Source organism: Lagopus muta, chromosome 10 (genome assembly GCF_023343835.1).
Source record: "Lagopus muta isolate bLagMut1 chromosome 10, bLagMut1 primary, whole genome shotgun sequence".
Classification (NCBI taxonomy): Eukaryota; Metazoa; Chordata; class Aves; order Galliformes; family Phasianidae; genus Lagopus; species Lagopus muta.
In genome coordinates this window covers 15,769,722-15,776,526 of record NC_064442.1, presented here as the reverse complement: position 1 = coordinate 15,776,526, position 6,805 = coordinate 15,769,722, and positions in this window count along the sequence as shown.

Below are 6,805 nucleotides of genomic sequence, written 5' to 3'. Positions count from 1 at the left end.
TAAACATAGCAGCTTAAAAGAAAATACTTTTGTCTATAGCCTAGCCTTCTGGCTAATTTTAAGAACTATATACATATATATTCAGATAGCTATTGGAAAATGCATGAAGCATTGTAAATATAAATGCATCATCACAAAATGACTCAAATAGACCATTTAATCGTCCTATTATACAGTTGGTAAACAATAAATATTAATACAAAGCAATAATTTCCACAGGATGAGATACCTTGCTGTTAAATGCGTTCTTTGTGACTTTCATTACTGCTGTTAGCCACTTCTTCAGCAAAGAGTAGCAAAACTGCACAGTCTGCAGGAATCACAGCACAGTGGGAAGGGCATCTTAGCAAGCAGAAGGGGTTCCTGAGGGTACACAGGGGTTGTGATGTTTATGTACTTCTATGCCCTTTTTCTCATTTAGGTTCTGAATGGTTACTCTGAGACAGACTCCTTGCATGCAGTGCGTTTGCTCATTATAGGCATAACTCACTGTTTCTGTATACCTACATACAACTTTGTGGGATGCAACCCCAAAATCATTGGTGAACTTGAGGTTTTCAGGTTCTAAGCTGTCTCTGAGGCTGAGACAGGTCTAGTCGACATCCAGACATATGAGGCTGCCTTAGCTGCTTATTGCAGCTTCTTCATTCATCTCTATCTAACAACTGGAAATTAAGGGACGTTGTCATTTGCTCTAAACATTTAGACTCCGTGGTGCAAATTCCCTGGAGCACTTTATGCCTGTTTTAATTTCTTCAGATGGCAATCATCCCATCTCTAGTGTTTGTTGGAAATCTACTTGAGGATTATTTTAAAAAAAACAAACACCTTAAACTCTTACATTTTGCTCTCGATGTGCTGAGAATAGCAGAATGTCATAACTGCCCCCATGGCTTCCAGCATGTGCTGCAGGGGAACATTTGCTGTGAGCAGCAGAGCTTGTTCCAGAAGGGAATGGAAAGCTGTACTGCAAAGGGCAGAGGAAACTGCTGGTAAGGACAGTGACAAAAAGGCCAGAGAGCTTGTGGGTGCTGATGAAAATGTTCAGTCCAGGAGAATTCTGTGATGTTTGGTAACTCCTGAAGCCGTTACACAATGTGTTAGCCCCACTTCATGGTTTCCACCAATATGAAAAGCAATAATTCATGCAGAATAGGTTTGTAATCCTACCTTAGAACAACTTGCAATACTTGGGTTGGAATTCAGGGTAAATTGACTCTTTCTTTACTGAGATCATGCCGAGAGGGTTGTGACAGCCAAAGCACTCAGTCTCCATTGCAGTCTGAGACAGGGAGTTCCTTAATGGCTTTGTGCTCTCTTTTCCTGGCTGGCTGTTGGCTTGGTGTCAATGAAGATAACAAAGAAGGAAAGGGCTCGCTGTTTTACCATGTTTGCAGCTTCACTGTGCTTCTCTTGTATCAATCACTCTTTTTTTGTGATGGGAAAGATGGGTCAGGGGAAGCAGCCTCTAGAAAACACCAGTGCTGTGGGTCCCTGAAGAACTACCACTGTGACCCACAGGCAGCAAGGAGAGGGAAAGCCTTGGGGCAGGGATGTCAGTTCCAGCACTCCTGTGATACCAAATGCAGCGATTTGGTTCTGTGTCATTAGCAATATCTCATCTGTAATAATTAACTTCCTCCTTTCTGGGTTATGACTTTACTATTTGAAATACCAACTTCTTAGAATGAGTGTTATTTAAATTTTTCCTAATTTTTTAGCAACTTTTTGCTTTGACATATTCAGCTAAATGAGCAGAGGAAAACTTGCATTTGTTTACTTGTTCTTTTAGAGATAAAACACCTCTGTGCCTCAGCCTTTGAAATACTGTGAATGATGTTTTTTTGAAAGTGAATTTAGAAACTATCCTGAATTAAATATTTATGTTTAAGCTTTTACAAGGCAATCTGAGTAAGTCTTTTGGGTTTTTTCCACAGCAGCCTTAGCCGTACTTAGCCGTATAGGAGAGTTCGATTTCCTAGCTACAAAAGCCTTCTGTTGTTCTTTGTGGGAAGCTTTGGCTGCCTGTAACCTCAGTGCTAAGGTGCTGAGCTAGGAGGAACTGAAGAGGGCCCTGCCCATGTATTGCACTCCTGAAGTGCTCCCGGTTAGGGTCCAAACAACCAGCATCTCCAAGGCTGTAATCCCTGGTGGATCAAAGTAGGTTAAGTGCACAGTATTCTCACCAATTACCTGTGTCACTTAAGAAGGCAGCAGGCTGTGGTATTGACTATTCCAGACTTGTTGGTAGCAGAAATGTCTCTGTGCTGGGAAGGAGTGGAGGAGGGTAGCACAGGTACAGGAGTCTCTGAGAAAGACCAGGAGACAGCATGATCTACAGGGTGTGGAATGCTGGAGAGGAACTGCGCTTCTATGCTGACAACAGGACTAGAGAAATCAGTAGGGTTTGGGACTTCTCTGCCTGTCCTCAGAGAATGGAAGCATATGCTTCAAGCATGTGCAGTTATAGAGATAAGAAAGCAGGGATCAGAGGTAAAAGTACACACTGCTGGGAGCAAGCAAGGCTCCACTAGATGTCCTTCATGTCCACAGAAATGACACTGTCACATTTCTCTGAAAAGGCTGAAAGGTGTTCTGCACAAGAACACGGAATGTTCCTCAGTGAGTGGATCTGGCAGTACAGTGGGGTTGCTGTCTGCATGAAGGGAATTCATGCATCGTATTCCATGGCTTGCTCAAAACTGTGTCCTGTTTCCCTGAAAAGATGCTTCTGTTGGTTAAATCTTCTCTTTAGATTGCTGAGGAAGATGTCAAAAGCTAAAACTGACACCTCTGAGTTGTTAGTGTGATGTATGTCTTTTTTTTTTTATTTAATGTTTCAGATGGCTGCTGATAGGGTCTACATATTTTATTTTGTAGTTTACTATTGCCTGTGTTGACTGTGGCCAGTAGGAAACTGGTGTGGGTGTAACAGCATCCCAGAGACAATCTGATGGAAGGCTAGTATTCACTGAGGTTATACTGAAATAGGGGAGGGAGTTGAAGCTTTCAGTTTGGATAGCATCTGTGTCACTGAAGTTGATGCATATTAGTGTTATTAATACTAAGATTATTAATAGTTATCAATAATCTCCTCCTAGGGATGTGGTGAGATGGATCATGGCACAGCCTGAACACTGTAGCTATGTTCACAGGCTGGGGAAATAGTTCATTACTGAATGCAAAGTTGTACATGAAAAGGGATTGTATCAGATGAACTTGATGATTGGCTTGTTTTGAAACAGTGAATATTAGACTTATAGGTGCTTCAGCTGGGTGATGGAGAGGGGAATGGTGTGCATTCATTAATGACCTGGGTGGTGCTGGTGAGAGCATTTATGGAGCATGGATTGTGGATATTGTGTGTGTACATTGGATCACTGAACACAGAGTGGAGGAACTGGAACCTGCATCACACAGAGGACAACAGATATCACTAGGAAAATGAAAAGCATCACTCTTGATCTGATGTTCTGTGCTGCAGTGATGCTAACACTGATGCTAATGCTGTGCTACTTTACACGATGCTGAACTCTCTGTCTGTCAGGAGAACTGAGACTGGAAGGAAAACAAAGTGAAAATTGCTAAGGAATTGATTATTGGGCAGTGCCTGCTCACTGATCTGTTAGTTCTATCAGATGTTAAGGTTCAAAAGGTTTGCCAGTTTCTTTAGCAATGCTGTTCTACTTCTTACCATGTGATTTTAGCAACAATGCTGGATTACAGTGCCACTTCCATCTTCCTGCACTGCGCATTATGCTATGAGAAGGTATCAGTAAGTACAGCTTTCAAAAGCTAAATGTTCTTCTGTGATCAGTATTGACAATATGTTAGTTTGCACATAGCATGACCACATGCTTCAGCAGACTGGGAGATCTCCAGCTGTATGAAGAAAATCTACGTTCAGCAGTGAAGGAACAGAACAGGGAGTGCCTAATATGCATTGAATAACCACAGTGTACTCAGGTAAATTGCTTTCCATCGTGTTAGTATGGGAAGTATTAAGTGAACATTGCTGAACTTTCAGCGTTAGAAGCAGAAGAAATATGGATATGTATTTTTTAAAGTTTCTCACTCTGCTATTATTTTCTTTCTTTTTTGAATGGGGGAGGGTGGAGCATTTAGAAACTCAAAACCCTTAATAATTTTGCATGGACAGATGTATGCATTGTGATGTGCTGTTTCAAGTGCAAGGGTAAAATTAGAATTGCTGATACCATGGCAAAGGTGTGTGGGGAATTATTCGTCATAAGAAAGTACTTCCTATGCTCTGAATTCTGAGTCCTTTAATATTTTGTGCCTGTTGATGTTTTAGAAAGATTGATTAAGTTGACATTATCTCAGAAAACCGCAACCTCCCTGTTCCTCTGCAATGTTACAAGGACAATATCTCAATTTAACGATATGTATGGCAAGCTGGAAAGCTCCCCTGTGCTTATCTGCCACAAAATAAAGCTTAGAAATGAATACATACGTTTCTGGACGGTAGAAACAGAAATATGGGGAAGAGAAGGGTTTCAGAGGAAAGAAATGTTAAAGAATATTGAAGAATAGGCATGGTAAAGCAGGAATTTAAATAGATGTGGCGATTTGTTTTACAACATAACCATAAAATGCCACTTAAAATGCTTCATTTGTATTTTGTGTCACTGTTATGGAGGTAAATCTTTCAGAGAGTTACTAAATATACATTTCTGTTGGCAAGTACAGAAAGCGTATAATCAATGGAAGAAACTCACAGGTATTTTTCTGTAGCTAAGGCAGATGACTGCACTTTCTGGGACAAGATCATTCAGTGCCCTCCAGTGTGACCATCCATTCTGCATCTCTCTTTGGCATTTTATGACTTTATGGCATTGAAGCATTCATTTTCATCTTGCAAGGCAGAGTAACTGGCAACTGATGTCTGCTGTTGACACTCATTTGCTTATCGCACGCAGGTCCCATTTATCTCACACATATATGTTACATCTATAAATAAGGCCTTCTGCAGACTGTTGTACATGATTTGCATTAGGCAGAGCATCGCTATCCGTGATGGGTATTGCTACAAATGAAACCTATCTTTGTCAGGATGAAGGAAATGGAAAGGTAAATTTAAATTTAAAAAGGGTTCCTCTGAAAAGGTGGAATGGGTATCAAAAGGGTTTTTGAGGTTTCAGCTATACTGAGTTAAAAACAGTGTGTGACAGTATTGGTGAGTCTCATAGTGGCTTGCCAAATCCACTCATGGTTCAGCTTGAAATTCCTTTCACAAAAATATTCAGACATTTCAGGGAAAAAAGGGTGTTAGTATTGTAGCATGTTGAGTGAAATGTTTTCATCCTCAGGTTCCACAGGAGCTTTCTGCATCTATGTATAATGTATTTCTCACTTTGTGATTAACTAGTTCTTTGCTGGGAGAGCCATCTTTGTTCATATTTTCCACTAGAGTATTAGGTAAGAAATGGGATAGTCTCACAGATTGTCAGTGGAGTGTCTCACCTATATGGAGCAATGACTTGGGAAACAGAGTTAATTCTGTGTTTTGTGTGTCTTCTCTTTGACCACTGCTCAAGTTTGGAAGTGGTTCTCTGTGCTGTGCACACAGGGAGAAGAGCCTTATAGTGCCTGCTGCAGCTTCCTGCCTTCTGTAGTCAAGGCAACTGGTTTACCTAAATCCAACATTTGATTCCAAATAAAAATCCTGTGTTTCCTACAGTCATTTGCCAACTTCTGGGATATAAGATTCCCAAATCCTGCATTTTCTAGAAAGTGGAAAGTAGTCATTCTAGGAATCATTTTGTGTTGCTAACATGAAGTCGGCTTTTGGAGAAGCATTGGCACAAGATCTGTTTTTTGTAGGATCTGCTGGGTTTCCACCATCACTGTACTTAGCAGTACTTCTTGGTGCTCTCTTTGGATGTATATTTCTTTCTGCCATGCTTATCTGTGACATTTTTTTAAAATTCTTTACAACATTATACAGTAAACAGAAGTAAATTTTATCCTTTAATACTGCGTGTTAATAAGAAGCCTGAGGCACTCTTAGTTTGCAGTCTGCGTGAAAACTTAGTTCAGTGTTGTTTGCTTAGAAGACCATGATGGAGATAGTCCATTCATCTGGTGGTACCTGTGGGTGTCCTCTTCATTCATACTCCTTTGCTGCACTGCATCTGCTGTCATTCAAAATCTGACTCAAAGCATATGAAAGCAAAGTCAGAACTCTTTGAAGGAAAGGGTGTTTACATCTCCTGTGATTCAGCCAGGCCTCTCTGACCTCACACTGCATACTTGGGAAGGCTGGGCGATTTACTGAAGTCTGAGGCAGGTTAGCATCACATAGATATGAGGCGGTCTGAATCCAAAGCTTGCCTTGTTTTTTGTGTGTAGTCTAGCCATGGAATTGTCTGTTTCTATTCATTGCAATCCCATTTGGCTCCGTAGCTACTAGATGGGATGTACCAGTATCTTAGATAACAACTAGTTCTTAATATCTTTTCCTTGTAACTTCGCTACGTATTGAGAAGACACACGTATGACAGATCTTTTCTAGTGTTTCCCTTATTTCCTATTTTACCATAATGTATTCTTTAAAGTCTAACATTCCTCTCTGGATTACTCAATTTAAAGTGCTGCTTTGAGGTACTCCATCTCTGACAAGTGGCATGTGTATTTGTTTTCTTTCTGTATCTGGAGGAGTGTGTATTTCTTGGATCTGTTTTCTATCTGGAGGAGTGTGTATGTGTAAACTGCCTTGCTCTGCAATGGTTACCCAAACAAGTACCACACAGGCACGTATTCAGCAGCTGCTCTGCATGACTGG